Source organism: Neoarius graeffei, chromosome 23 (genome assembly GCF_027579695.1).
Source record: "Neoarius graeffei isolate fNeoGra1 chromosome 23, fNeoGra1.pri, whole genome shotgun sequence".
Classification (NCBI taxonomy): domain Eukaryota; kingdom Metazoa; phylum Chordata; class Actinopteri; order Siluriformes; family Ariidae; genus Neoarius; species Neoarius graeffei.
The window spans coordinates 42091222-42107656 of record NC_083591.1 but is presented as its reverse complement, the minus strand read 5'-3'; the positions used below and the strand labels follow the sequence as shown (position 1 = coordinate 42107656).

The window sequence follows — 16435 nt, the reverse complement described above, 5'->3', positions numbered from 1 at the left end:
TACAGTCACTCGGGAGGAGCTCGGAGCAGAGCTGCTGCTCCTCCACGTCGAGAGGAATCAGCTGAGGTGGCTCGGGCATCTCTTTCGGATGCCTCCTGGACACCTCCCTGGGGAGGTGTTCCAGGCATGTCCCCCAGGGAGGAGGCCCCGGGGAAGACCCAGAACACGCTAGAGGGACTATGTCTCTCGGCTGGCCTGGGAACGCCTCGGTGCTCTTCCCGAGGAGCTGGCCGAGGTGTCTGTGGAAAGGGAAGTTTGGGCTTCCATGCTCAGACTGCTGCCTCCGCGACCCGGCCCCGGATAAGCGGAAGACGACGAGACGAGGCCGAATACTTTCTTCTTTGCCGCTGCCTTTTATTAAATCAAATTTGAGGCTTTTGATTTGATTTCTTTCAGCGCGACCGCAATGCATGATGGGATATATTGCTTTGGTTAGTGACCATCGGTTGTACACTACTTTTCGTGATGCATTGTGGGATGCTTTGAGTGCACTATATAGGGTATAAATAATCCTCACTTAGGTTTCGGACAGCACTACAAAATGGCGTCCTCACTATACAGTGAGTAGGGAGCGATTTCGGACACGGAAAACTTCCAGCTTGATTACATCAGCATTCGAAAGAGGGCACGCGCGTCTTTTGACAACGCTGACCACTTTGATTTCCGCTGTACGTTTTACTCCCGTCCTACGATGTCTCGCACAGGTCTCAGCAAATCTAGTTTCCGGCCATTGCTTTGACATATGGACTGACATCTCATTCTCATTATCTCTAGCCACTTTATCCTGTTCTACAGGGTCGCAGGCAAGCTGGAGCCTATCCCAGCTGACTACGGGCGAAAGGCGGGGTACACCCTGGACAAGTCGCCAGGTCATCACAGGGCTGACACAGACACAGACAACCATTCACACATTCACACCTACGGTCAATTTAGAGTCACCAGTTAACCTAACCTGCATGTCTTTGGACTGCGGGGGAAACCGGAGCACCCGGAGGAAACCCACACAGACACGGGGAGAACATGCAAACTCCACACAAAAAGGCCCTCGCCGGCCACGGGGCTCGAATCCGGACCTTCTTGCTGTGAGGCGACAGCGCTAACCCCTACACCACCGTGCTGCCCGGACTGATATATTACATCACATATTTCAAACACTCAACTTGCTATAGTAGTGACAAAATAGCTATCAAAAATGCATTCCGATATTTAATAAATTGAGAAACAGAATTTTGATTTAAAAAAAAAAAAAAAACCTGCCTTCAGTTCTCCTTTAATTATACTGTTGCAAGGCTTGTAATGTGTGGGTTTTTATGACCTGTCTGAAAAAAAAAAAATAAAAATTTCTCTGCAAATACCTGCTGATCTTGAACAGGCAATTTTTTTTTTCTGCCTACCTACTGGAATTTTACCACCAATAAAGAATTAAGGCTGGTCTCATGTCCTATTTTTCACCATTATATAATCAAATTTAAATTCTAACACCAGACGCATCACGTATCCAAATCATTCGACAGCTTGCAACTATATACAAGAATGACCTGTTTTTGCCTCTGCACTTGGATTATTCATTTAAACATTCTCAGATCATTGCAGGGATCATGTACGTGAACCGCTCACGACCGCAAAACACTTATCATTAGGTTACGACAGATAGTCAAACCTAATGTATGTGATCTGTGGGCGTTTCTACGCTTATTCTCGGTTTCATAACTCTCCATACACCATTCGCACATGAAACCAGTCAGAATCCAAGCTTCCTGGAGATCGTGTAACAAAAGGTTAATGAATAATCCTGTCGTCATTACTCTCAAAACCCAAAAGCGCAAATTCGTGATGTACTGCTTTCCAACGTGTAACCAAAAACAAAAAATATCGCGAAGGTTTGGTCGGTTATTCGCAATCGAAATTCACAGAAATTCCATGACGTTAATAATTCCCTCGGAATTAAATTAGCATTTGATGGTTTTGTATTTGTAGTGTTATTTATTTAAGTTTGAATATTGCTTTTAAAATCAAGATACGCAATTAAGGCTCTCTTGAATTGAAACTAAAGCCGTCTAGTCACTTGACCATACGAAAAGATACTGGTTCATAATCAGGGTTGTGGTTTTTTCGCTGTGCATCAGTGACGCAACATTCATATCTGTCTGCAGGCACAGAGATCTGAGCTTCATAGGAAGCATGAAACATACGTTGCTTTAAGAAGCTTGCGCTCTGCAGCTCAGAAACTAGGTTAATGGCCACACGAGCACAGAACGGCGCACTACATTGTTCCTGCAGATCACAACGTGTGGCAATGTGCACCACATTCCACCTGCACGTTTGTGCTCTTCTTTAATTCGCTTTCTTACCGAATATCTTTTAACCAGGTGCAATGACAGCAACAGTCACACTGGCTTATCTTAGCTGACCATTAAAAACAGGAGTGACAGAGTAACAGAGAACCGATAAGCAAAGAGCAAGCCAGTGCAGAGGGGGAAAAACCCAAAAGGATGAGTAAGAGCGGTGCAGAGAGCAAGAGAAGGGGGTGGATGGGCATTAGTGCAAAAGGTCAGTCGATGAATGTAGGTCTGGCTGGAGAAGCACAAGCATAAATTAACCTCCTACGTATCCTCCTTCTGAGCTGACCTGGCCTGATATGCAGGCGAACAAACTGTTTATATTCTTCAGGCAGGTTGGGGTAATCATCTGATCCTTAATAATGCATCTTTGGGAGATAAAAATCCAGATTATCCACCTACATTGCGCAATCTACAACAGACTCAAGATTATAAACCAAAAGAGTGACTCAAATCCACATCGCTCTGTGTTAGCAGAAGAAGTGAAACAGCAGAACTACAAGCAAAGTAGTGAACGTTTGCACTGTTCGAGATTCAAACATAATACTGATTACTCGATAATTCATGCATAAAATATTTTACTGCTTGTGCTAGTCTTGCGGAAATTGACAATCATCTCAGGATCGATTCCATACTGTATATCATGATGGTCGTCAAGTCAGATGATTTAAATGTCTGTCGGAAAACTTGGTGTGTTGCATCTTGTAATAGGTTTCCTTTTCTCCTGTTTTGCAGTCCTTCATAACCCGTCTTGCTTCCCTTGTCCTTACTGCCAAACAGATCAAGCCATGAAACGTCCTCACTTATAAAACATGATGAAAATGACGACGCAACAGAAACGCGTTCACCCTATTGTACTGAAATCATGAGTTCGAAGCCCCTGATTCGGGAGTCTAAAAGAACAAAATTGGCGTCAAGGCTCTCAAGGAGTGAGGGAGGGAGGACATACAGTCTCTCCAGCAGTCACAAGGACATGAGCCAATCATGAGTGTTTGCGAGCTCATGGATGCAGAAGAGGGTAGATAGCGTTTTCATCTTTGTGTGTATAAAATTAACCTGAATTTCATAAGGAGTCTTATTATAAATAACTTGTTTGGTTCATTTACAGTCCCAAATACAGTTTTACAATTATTTCACATTGTTAAAGGAGAACTGAAGGAAAATTTATAATCAAAATTTTATTTCTCATTTTATTAAATATAGGAATGCATTTTTGATAGCTATGTTGTCACTGCTATAGCAAGTTATGAGCGTTTGAAATATGCTACGCAATATATATCAGTCCATATATCAAAGCAATGGCCGTAAACGAGATTCATTGAGACCTGTGCGAGACTTCGTAGGATGGAAGTAAAACGTACAGTGGAAATCAAAGCGACCAACATCTGCCAAAAGACGCGCGTGCCCTCTTTTGAACGCTGACGTAATCAAGCTGGAAATTGTGTTTGTTTTGATAGTCAGGAAAGTTTTGAAGAAAAAAAAACCGCAGTAATTGTCATTTAAACTCGTTTTTGTGCAAGATTTCGTTTGGAAAACAGTTCTCAAGATGGCGACACTGACACCTGATGGACACTTCACGTTTCGAAGTCTCGCACAAGTCTCAAAGATTGCGTGGATAAGTGACGCCTGGCGTGGACCAAACAAACTAAATTCAGCATGGCTAAAAACCGAATAGGCCGATAAGTATAATATTTAATTGCAATTAGTTGCCAATATGAGTCACTAAAACCGAAAACATAATTGAAGAGCACGTTAATTAAGAAATAAAGCAAGTTTAAAAATGACTTCAGTTCTCCTTGAATAGGTATTGGGGGGGGGACCTCTAACACTAGTGACTAGCGGTATTGCCAATCAGTTGGAACCAGTTTCTGGTATTTTCTGCTGTAATTGCATGACGTACACAATGCCATAGCCTCTCTCTCTCTCTCTCTCTCTCTCACACACACACACACACAGGTTACACATCTCCAATGCAGTGAGCGAATACTATCAACATTACGATACACAGGACAATGGTATTCTGCGCACGATCTTACAAGCTTAATTTGTGTGGAGCTTTGCACAAGTTTCCTGTGTGTTCTCCAGTTTCCTCCCAGTTCCCTAAAACATACATACACATTATTTATACACACACACATATACATATATACACACACACACACACATATACATACATACAATATATATATATACATACATACAATATATATATATATATATATATATATATATATATATATATATATATACACACACACACAAATATATATATATATATATACATACACACAATAATATATATATCACACATACATACATACACACACACACACGTATGTATGTGAGAGAGAGAGAGAGAGAGAGAGAGAGAGAGAGAGAGAGAGAGAGAGAGTGTGTGTGTGGTGTGCACGCGTGCAAGAGAGAGATATGGACTGGGGTCCCACCCAAGGCAACTTCCCACCTCATGCTCCTCCAGCGTAACCTCTTCCTTATTAGGCCAAGTAGCAAAAAGCTAGACAGCCAATTTCATAAACACGCAAGTGCACCCTATGGAAGCAAAATAACTGGCACCTTACCTAGTTTATATGAAACACTACTGAGAATGTGCTTTGTGTCAGAGTAAGATTACATTTAATAAAATATTTATTTATATGATAAATATTTATATGACTTTGGTCTATAGGTGTAAAAGGCCTCGGCCTTAAAACCGATTACCGCTGTGACGTCACGCACTCAGGGCTGGCTGGCTCAGCAGGGCAGCTCGAATGCCAACTTTGCGGTCGATTTTAACTCTCAAAAATATATTTTTTTTTTATTCCCATTTACGCAGCATACAAGAGTCAAGGATGGTGATACTCTTCACTCAGAAATGTATTTAAGAATAAAGGCTCTGCGTATCTGCTTTAAGGTCATAGATTTAACCAAGTGCTGCGTCTACATCATAACTGATCTGAAACCAATACTTCACTTCAGCGTGCGCAGCCATGTTAATTTGACGTCACTATGTGAACAGGGAAGGAACCTCTTAGTTGAGAAGATTGTCCCAAGTTGAAGGGCATTTTTTTTTGTGTGTGTGTGGTTTTGACTGGTTGTAGGCGGGGAATTACAAGTCACAGCTTGTGTATTCTAGTTGTGAAGAAAATTAGCTTCCTAATCTGTTCTTATACACTGAGTGCAGAATTATTAGGCAAGTGAGCATTTTGACCACAACATCCTTTTAATGCATGTTGTCCCACTTGAAAGCCCACTACCAATTAAGTATATCAGGTGCTGTGCATCTGTGTAATGAGAGGGGGTGTGGTCTAATGACATCAACACCCTATATCAGGTGTGCATAATTATTAGGCAACCTCTTTTCCTCTGGCAAAATGGGTCAGAAGAGAGATCTGACAGACTTTGAAACGTCTAAAATTGTGAGATGTCTTGCAGACGGATGCAGCACTCTTGAAATTGCGAAGGTGTTGAAACGTGATCACCGAACAATCAAGCGTTTCATTGCAAATAGTCAACAGGGTTGAAAGAAGCGTGTGGAAAAAAAAAGGCGGAAAATCAAGCATGAAGCTAACAAGCAGCCATTAGCATCCAGTTCTGCCATATTCCAGAGTTGCAACATTCCTCGAGTGTCAAAGAATACAAGGTGTGCAATACTGAGGGACATGGCCAAGGTAAGGAAGGCTGAAAAACGACCACCACTGAGTAAGGCACACAAGATAAAACGTCAAGACTGGGCCAAGAAATATCTTAAGACTGGTTTTTCTAAGGTGCTGTGGTCTGATGAGATGAGAGTGACTCTTGATGGGCCAGATGGATGGGCCTGTGGCTGGATCAGTAATGGGCACAGAGCTCCACTCCGACTCGGACGCCAGCAAGGTGGAGGTGGAGTACTGCTATGGGCTGGTATCATCAAAGACGAGCTTGTTGGACCTTTTCGAGTTGAGGATGGACTCAAACTCAACTCCCAGACCTACTGCCAGTTCCTGGAAGAAACCTTCTTCAAGCAGTGGTATAGGAAAAAGTCAGCATCTTTCAAAAAGAACATGATTTTCATGCAGGATAATGCTCCATCTCATGCGTCCAAATACTCCACTGCGTGGCTAGCCAGTAAAGGTCTGAAAGGTGAAAAAAATAATGACATGGCCCCCTTGTTCACCTGACCTAAACCCCATAGAGAACCTGTGGTCCGTTATAAAACGTGAGGTCTACAAAGAGGGAAAACGGTACACCTCTCTGAACAGCGTCTGGGAGGCCGTGGTTGCTGCTGCACACAATGTTGCTCGTGAACAGATAAAGAAATTGACAATCTATGGATGGAAGGCTTTTGAGTGTCCTCATGAAGAAGGGTGGCTATATTGGTCACTGATTTGTTTTTGTATGTCAGACATGTTTTATTTGCAAATCTGGAGTTGTCATATCAGTGTACCTGGTGAAAATAAATAAGTGAAATGGCTACATATTTGGTTTTTATTAAGTTGCCTAATAATTCTGCACAGTGAAAGTTACCTGAACACATACATATTCTCCTAAAATGGCCAAAACTAAAGACACCCCACTCTAACTTCCATACATATTCAGCTTTGATATTTATGAGTCTTTTTGGTTGATTGAGAACATAGTTGTTGTTCAATAATAAAACTAATCCTCAAAAATACAACTTGCCTAATAATTCTGCACTCGGTGTATAACAATGTATGTCTTCCTTCATCTCAGTCTTCAGATTTTAGCATAAATGTAATACTTTCTAATTTAACTTCTAACTGATTTCTAACTGTATGAACTCGTTTCATTTCTGATATTTACACAAATATTCAGGGTCAAAGTACATTTCGGAGACAAAATCAGGTTAGAAACTTCAACTGCTTCAAAACAAAACCTCTGTACTCTCAGAGAAGCACATGGCTGCCAAACAACTCAGCAGCCGTTAGAAGCACTACAAACAACCACCAGCTGAGAGTGTTGTGCAATCTGCATGCTCCACCACACACGCACGTGCATTCCAGCATGTACTCTGGTTTATGTACTTCGCTGTTTATTGCGCACAACTCATTTTAAGGCATGTAGAAGACTTTCCTTTTCACATCCTCTTTGAAACCACTGTGGCACACTGGTCAGTCTACAGTGAGCAGCTGACTTGCTTTCAAAAGGCACTATGCTGTCAAAATTCTCTAAATAAATACAGATTTGTGGTTTAAAAAAAAAAAGCGTTGGGTTTGGTTTGAACGTATTAACCTATGTCACACGTTAACCCACAGCACATGTCAGAACTGGGTGAAAAGTGTTCCTGCCAAAAGCTTTAACAGAGAAAATGGAAAAGCTCCAGATGCTGGGTTTTTATTTTCAAAATTTCAACAGCTGCTTTCAATTTGACATGGATCCATATTTGGTTTTTGCCAAACTATAACTGAGGATGGTCCTGACAAAAAAAAAAAAAAAAAAAAAAAGTTTGGATCTCACTGAGGAAAAGGTTTAGCACAGTTCCCCAAGCGTGACTCATCTTACCCGTGTAAATAAATGGATGGATGGATGGAAGATCACCATATTGAAATCCTAACAAAACCAAGGAAGGACTGTTTTCTATTTCTTTATCTATCCATCTCATTAATCTACAGAAAAGCCAGTGAATAGACAGGTATGATGAAACATTTAAAAGGCAGATCAACTAAAAATATTATTAAAACGTCTAAATCCGGGAAACCTGGACTCTCGAGCACTGAAGCAGGGAAACGATAAACTTGGCTAAACGTTTCACGACTGGACCCGTGTATTCCTGCCCGACACCAAACGCAATCAGATCAGTAAATATACCCCAGATACAATGATGCACTCCTATTAAACAGCCTGTATTACATTCTCACCTAACAGAACAAAAAAAAGTTTCCTTATTCACTAGAGCTTTTGGGTAAAACAGAACACCCGGACAATTTATTTCCATCATTAAGGTCAGGCTATGGCTGTGCAATACAATATAATACATCATGTGACAACAGAAAATCTTTCTAGTCTATCGTTTCATATTAAGCTCCACTGTTTGTTTAGTTGTGTCACAAAAACAGACTTTTAAAAAGAATGGACAAAGCCTCCATGACGTCACTTACAGGCTTTCTGAAGAGCTGGTCTGAAGCTCAAATAAGGAGGCGACGGGCGTCGCCATTTGACAGCACCTGACTCCGCCTAATTCCCGGCTAGTCCACAAATGGAGAAAGGGGCGGGGATAGTGAAGCTGGACAACACAAAAGCAGTTAGGATTAACATAATGCGTTCTCCACAGGGCTCCGCACACAGCGATCACAGCACAAAATGTCGGTCAGCACCTTTTTAGGCGAAACCAGTCAAAATTTTGGGGCTCTGTCTTTCCCCTTTTTCCACACGTGTCTTTCTTTTTCAGTCTCCGCATCACTCACTGTCCACATTTTTTCCCCCCAACCAACTTAACATCTTGTACACACACCTGCTGTAACAATATAGCTCTACGAATATACCTGAATTAGCAAACTAGCCAAAGAGTTTGTTGGCTATATGTGCTACAAACACCAAGAACTTGAATTACTGACAAGTTGCTCGCACTGCCATTCAACTAACGTAGAATATGAGATTAGTTTATTCTCCCTTTAAGCTCCTATAACGTGGGCATGTATTGTGATAGCTAACCTTATTCACACACCACAAGTGTAGGCTAACGTTACACACTAAGCTATCTCGCCTTTCGACAGTCTACAGTTGTGTATAATGTTAGCATAACTAGCTAGCAAACTGTCCCAACTAATTATGCTAATGTTAAGTGAATCAGAGACATTTTTAAACAGGATAATTAACTAGTGCTAACATAATAAAATTAACACTAAAATCTCACTTACCGAAACACCCGGAGCCAACACAGCCATGGTCAAGTTCTGAGATAAGTTCTGAGGCACGTTCTGAGGTACGTTCTGAGGCAATGCCAGCTAACAAGATGATGCAAACCCAGCTGTCATTCAAATAGGCCCCGCCCCTAATTATGTATAAACGTCTGGCTCAATACAATTTAAACTGCTGAATTATATAAAAACTGACCCCCCCCATACAGTCGATGGGAACTGACTCGCTCTTGGAGCCAGCCTCAAGTGGCCAGTCGAGGAACTGCAGATTTCAGCACTTCTGCACTGGCTTCACTTTTCAGGACCGGAGGTTGCCACTTGGTTAGAAATCACACCAGCACTATTTTTCATCATTTGGATGGTTTATTTTGGACGGTCGCCACTGTTCTGAACGACAGACTGCTAGTCGTTGCTTACACCTCGTTTCAACGCAGTTTTGTTTGACGTCCATAACTCTATCCCTGGGTCTGAAATCGCTCCCTACTCACTATATAGTGGTGACGCCATATTGTAGTGCTGTCCGAAACCTTAGTGAGGATTATTTACACCCTATATAGTGCATTCAAAGTTTCCCATAATGCATCACGAAAAGTAAGGTACAACCGATGGTCACTAACCAAAGCAATATATCCCATCATGCACTGTAGTCGCGCTGAAAGAAATCAAATTAAAAGCTTCAAATTTGATTTAATAAAAGTCAGCGGCAAAGAAGAAATTATTCAGCCTTGATTTAAAAGAACTGAAAGATGCAGGTACTCTATTGATTAATGTGGGAAATACGCTCAGTATAATATGTATTTATCACAAAAACACATGCATGTATTTATTATTTTGAAAACCCACCAGCCGACTGATCTGGCACGTTTTAATTGTGCGACAGTAATGACGTCAAGCGTTTTTTCATTTTACCAATGCGCTCACTATATATAGTCCTCTATATAGTAATTCCCGACGTAGGGACTAGTGAACGAGTGAGCGATTTCGGACACAGGGTATACAAGATACGTAATGGCCCTTTAGTGTTCAATGCAAGGAAATGCATTTTTTTAAACAGATGAATCGAAATGCCACCACATCATATGTAGCCATGGGTCCACTGCAAAAGGTACCCGATTACATAAATTCTCTCTCCAGAGGTGTTGAATGAACTCTCCTACTTTTATTTAACTTCTCTCCATGTGGTGTATTTTAGCTAAATTAACTTATTTTTAATTATACAAATTACATGACTATCAGCAGTCAGGCAACTAAACTGAAGGAAATAAATAACCCGTTAGCTATTTGTTTTTCTAATGCTAACTTCCTGTGCATATGGTGTCTCTGAAACCTGCAGCAAAAGTTAATTTTCAACGTACCGGAGGCAAATTCCAGACCGGGGGGGTTCAAACACAGAGATCATCAAAGTTCCATTGGAATGAATGGACTTCCGGTTGCCTCACTTACATATACGGCCGATGTTGAAATGTGGCGCAAGGCCTCATTAGCATGGACTTAGTTATTAGCTGTGGATCAGGCTTTTCCTCCAGCCAAATAACACGGTGTTTATTAAGAAATTAATATTACCAGTCAGACCAGGACTTGTGTGAAATAAGGGACTCATTTTTTGTTATGATCATTTCAGGTTTTGTATTGATAACTAGCTGTTTTCTTAAACTCTGGATTGCTAATGCTAGCGATTTTACCACCGTCATCATCGACTACCTTGCCAAAATATGCACTTGTACCAGGTTTATACTTTCAATTTCTAATTATAATTCTTTAACGCTCGTGATGATTTTGATAATCTGAAAATGCTACATTCCTGATCTTTAATTAAAAATATCTACGTTTGATTTATTTATTTTTTGAATTTGCAGAAAAGGCAGTATCTGGATATGAAATGACATTATCGCGATATGAGATTTCACACAGCCCCAGATCAGGCTATGCAGGATCATCAAATCTCAACAGCTAATATACAACAACAAAAAGACAGACAGTTCAACAAGGCAACCTTTTCAGTACACTTAAAAACACACTTGTGCTCTGATACGCATCGTTTCAGGGCCAATAAGATTCAGCTCAGTCAAATTCAACATGCTCCCATGTGCCCTGGTTCTGACTCCGCTAGGAACCATTTTAAAACATTTCTTCAGGGTCTTTATTTAGCTGAGAAGTAGTACGACATGCGTTCATGTTTGTTTTTCTCATTTTTCTTACTTCCCCTCGTGCAGCAACTCGGTACCGTGTATCTGCGTTCCAGCCGATGCAATTATCATCTTTAACATTTTCTGTCGTGCTATCGGGGAGCTGGTCTTTGCAAATACGGTTACTGACCGCTTCAACTTTTACTTTTCAACCTGTTAGAAATGTGAGGAATCGAGCTCTGAAAGAAACAGCTAACACAAACATTACCGGTTATATCTTTAGCTGCAGCTTCCTTTTGGTTAACGCTGTCCCTGCGTCACCTTCACAGGTTGGAGCAAGGTTTGAGTGTTGAACGTTTTGCACACAGCAGTACGTGCATGTTGAGACATCCTGCTGAAATTTGCTGAATCCAAAGTAGTTCAAAGTTTTTTTGGTTTAATAAGCAAGACACTTGCTCACGCACGTGTGAAAAGTGGTGTGCATGTGCATCAATATTCAGTAGCAGTATCTTGAAGGTTTTAAAGTGTTTTCCTTTCTGATTCAAACCAGATCAAGGCTTGTAAACGGATACAGCCATATTGGAGAACGCTGGACCAATTCTTCCAATTTGAATCTTTTTTCTTTACATTCTAATATCCACACGACCAATAATAACAGGTTAAACCAATGACCGGTAACGCAACAGTACTGAAAAACAGTGATGGCTAGTGATGTCAGGAGCAGTAGGGCTCGAAACTTCTTTCGAAAGCCAAAAATCCTCCCATGGCTTTGATAAGTCAGTCGTGTCGATCCTAGATGAGTGAGGGATCGACAAGATAGTCCCCCGCTCTCAACCCCAAGTCCACTAAACAGACTTCCTAGTCCTCAAAAGGCACAAACAACACAGACAAGTTGTTTACCAAGACCAGAAGTTGAGAACGCATGTCATGAACCTCTCCAACACCCCAACCTGCAAGAAGACCCGACAGGTTTGAGATGCATAGTGGTGGAAATGGGATAACTAGCAGACACTCATCTGTTTAAAGCAGATACGCAGAGCCATGGCCTCACTTTCGTTTATAAATGCCTTGAAACCTCAAGAACGGCACAGGAATAGTTTTAAGCGTTAATAATAAATCTAATATAGTAATTTTTATGATTAAAGTGATTTATATAGGTAGCGGTCTGAGTGAATAACCTTGACGTCCATAATGTCACAGCAGGAAGGCTATCGGTCTCATCGCCATTTCCGCTATACTAAAACACAGAGCTGACTGCAACTCCGATCCTCCATTTTGAGCTAATTTATCACCATGCCACATAGATGTGTTGCTGGCGGGTGCAGCAACATGACAGAAGGTGGATTTACATTGCATTCATGGCCCAAGAATGTTCAAACTGCAAAGATTTGGACACGTTTTGCAAGAAGTTCACGGGCACATTGGGCACCTACAAAGTGGTCTCTCCTCTGCACATTTTACTGAAGACTCGTACGAGACCTCCGATCTGTTGAGGAGCGTTGGCTATAAGCCCGTACTGAAAGAGGGTGCAGTACCAACAATTAAAGAAAACTACAAGAAAAGGAAAGTATTTAATTTTTTTTAAAAAGGAAAGCAAGTTCAGTTGCACCAGTTCTCCCGGAGCATGAGCTGAGGGTTGTTGGTAAAACCCAGGATGAGACGTGACATATCGCTCGGGCAGTGACCTCCCCGTGATTGTTGCTAAAACTGGTGACGTCCTGTTCCGTCCCAGGTTTGAGTAATTGCCTGAGCTGAGCAGTAATGGCGGAGTACTCAGTATGGAGAATGAGTGGAGCAGCTGCCTGATTTCTTCACTGGATATTGTTGCCATTAGGGGTCGACCGATAATCGGCCTGGCCGATATATCGGGCCGATATTCTGCATTTTTAGGGTTATCGGTATCGGCCATAATTTCCGCCGATAACATGCCTTTTTGCAGCCATTTCGTTCCTAACGCGACTGTCACTGCACGTCCTTTCCTGCACTCGCCTCTCTGAGTTCAAGAACACGGTCCCGCCCACCACAACATCTGATTTGTTTGGCACAAGAGATATAGCCAATCGACACGTGTAGCTCAACGCTGTGAACTGTTTCAAGGCGGCTGTACGGGCACTCGGGCAGAAGCGGCACAAGGGATACAGCCAATCAACACGTGTAGCTAAACGCTGTGAACTGTTTCAAGGTGGCCGTATGGGCACTCGGGCAGAAGCAGATCCCACTTCAAGGTAAGGACACGCTGCTTTTGCTGCAATAAGTCACAAACACACAAGTTGCAAAAGCACAACATCATTATATGTTTACATTCTTCATCTACTACTCGTTAATATTGTCCATTTGCATCTGTGTAGCCAGGCAAACTTAGCTTACGGAAGGAAGCACTTGAATTAACCTACAACCAACTAATCTCGCTGAAACTACATGTAATGCTTCCTTCACTACAATATAATCCTCCTAAATTGGGAATATTAGGCTTGGGCATTAAAAGCATTAGAATGTAGACGGTTACTTGTTAAGTTGTTACATAATAGGGAGTGATCGCCTACTTTATGTTTGATTTTACTTTTTAAAAAAATGCTGCAGGCAGCTCCCTACACTTGATTTGCTATTTAAAAACTACTTGAAGTTGGTAAGTCTTACTTAGTTCTTAGTGTAAAAGAATCCAGAGTGTATTTTCATTTATTTTCCACTGAAAATGGTGAGCTGTAATATAGTAGGGAGTGATTTATTTTTTTATTGGTGAATATTTATTTTATTATTTTATTTCTCATTTTATTCGAACTAACGTTTGACTTTATTGTACAAATGCTGCTGGCATCTCCCTGCACAAAATTTCATGTTCAATTTTACAATTAAACATACATTTCATGGATATGAAGGTCTGCGTCAGTGTGTGCCATGTTTAATTTCATGTGAATTAGCCTATAATGTTTACATTTATCGGTTGCACATATCGGTTATCGGCATCCCAATTCCATAATAATCGGTATCGGTCCTGAAAAAAAACATATCGGTCGATCCCTAGTTGCCATCTCGCCCTTACGTGGAAGAAGTGAATGAACGGAGAACTGAAAGTCAGATTGTTTCAAAACAAATCGGCCACAAGGTCGGCCTTCAAGAAGTGAGAATGCAGACGGGTAAGCTCCGACTCGCATTTGGGTACCAAACAACAAAAACATGTTTACCTCCATTTAGATTAATACATGTAACTAGTATTGTGTTTAAGTTACCGGTATAAGATTTAATTTGCTTCAGAATGTGATCGTCTCAGTTCATCTGATTATTTAATTAGCCTTTTACGTTTTATCAGTGAAAATGCATGCATGTACATGTATGTTGCAAAGTTATAACACCCATCCTGTTTTAATGAGAGTCAACCCACAATCAGTGACGTCAAATCAGTCTTAGTTGAGCAAGTCGGTAACGCTATTTCTTATTTTCACCATAAATTTTTATTTATATGACTTTGGTCTATAGTTGTAAAAGGCCTTGGCCTTAAAACCGGTTACCGCTGTGACGTCATGCACTTGGGGCTGGCTGGCTCAGTGGGGCAGCTCGAATGCCAACTTTGCGGTCGATTTTAGCTCTCAAAAATATATATTTTTTTATTCCCATTTATGCAGCATACAAGAGTCAAGGATGGAGATACTCTCCGCTCGGAAATTTATTTAAAAATAAAGGCTCTGCGCATCTCCTTTAAGCATTCTGAATGGCCGTATAAGCCTGGTTCTTAATTTTATCAAAGCTGGCCTTATATTCCATGTAGACAGCCAGAGTAGGCCTCTTGGAAGAAAATGCTTTTGGATGCTGACAGTCTTGACAGTTCAGACTGCCTGAATGCTTCAACAATAAATTGTCTGTTGGATGCCTTTTGCTGTCAGAAAGGTAATAGAGCCCAAGTCTCCTCATCCCCAGCTGGGATACAGATTTATGGGTTTATGGAGAAGCGTCGAGTGCAGAGGTGCACATGCCCAGCAGCGTGCCACGAGTATCTACAGTACCGAGTGTCGACCAACCTTCAGACGAATGCTGACAGGCTGCAGCGTGGCACCGCATGTTCAGCTGTGTATCCAGAAACATTGTGACCTCTTTTCTGCTAGTTTTACAGTAATACTGCCGCATACACACATCTTAAATGCAGTACAGACAATACATTTATCCTTTATGCCATCCAGTCCTTTCAGTCTGCCATTGACTTAGGACATCGAGGACTTGTCCCCACCATTTTTAACACGCCTGGTTTCGTGGGCACCTTTTTGAAAGTGTCATCCATTCAAAATCTGATATGTAATAGCTCATGACAGAAAATGATAAAACACGCTTTCTAAAAAATACCCCTTTAGCCTTACTCATGATGTTAGCTTTTTAGGATGGCATCAGTGATAAATGCAGCCTCTGTTTCCAGATGACTAGGGAGTTTCCATCAGGTGTCTTTTCCTGTGGTTTGTGTCAGACATGGTGATATGATCGCAATTACGCATCATGAATTTATTTCCATAAAACTGCAATCATGATGTGGCAAATGCGAATATAAAAGCGAGGCTTTACACCTGCTGCTGTGTCATTATAATGGCGGATTTTATCATCCTGCGGGACTGAACTCTAGCTGACGTTCATTTTTAAATCTAACAGATTCCCAGTAAAAACAAATGTAGGTGATCGAAATTTTTTTGAAGACTTCTTAAGCATCCACCATTCCATGACCAAAAGAACAAAAGTGGGTGAGCATTTAAAGGAGAACTGAAGTCATTTTTAAACTTGCTCTATTCTTAATTAACGGTGTTATTCAATTACATTTTCGGTTTTAGTAATCTTACTTATATCGTGATTTGTATTGCCAACTAATTGCAATTAAATATTACACTGATCAGCCTATTTGGTTTTTAGCCATGTTGAATTTAGTTCGTTTGGTCCACGGCAGGCGCCGCTCATCTGCGAGATCTTCACGAGACTTGTGCGAGACTTCGAAACGTGAAGTCAGCCAGGTGTCAGTGCCGCCATTTTGAAAACTGTTTCCAAACGAAATATTGCACAAAAACGGAGTTTAAATGACCATTACTGCCTACTTTTTTCAAACTTTCCTGATTGCTCTCAGAACAAACAACTTCCGGCTTGATTATGT

At 41.2% G+C, this 16435-nt stretch overlaps 1 protein-coding gene across 5 annotated transcripts in view; it reads right to left on the bottom strand.

Annotated features, from left to right (window-relative positions):
* Window positions 1-16435, bottom strand: part of ankrd12 (ankyrin repeat domain 12) — a 106657-nt gene that overhangs the window by 72496 nt on the left and 17726 nt on the right. The window contains exons 1-2 of one of the 5 annotated variants that reach the window (XM_060906197.1): window positions 9191-9351; window positions 8432-8556 (exon numbers count right to left, since the gene is read on the bottom strand). The exons of 3 other annotated variants lie outside the window; for them this stretch is intronic. The gene's annotated coding sequence lies outside the window, so the exon portion shown is untranslated. Of the gene's footprint in view, window positions 1-8431; window positions 8557-9190; window positions 9352-16435 lie in introns of those variants that run through there. One more of the 5 variants, XM_060906195.1, reaches the window with a different exon arrangement.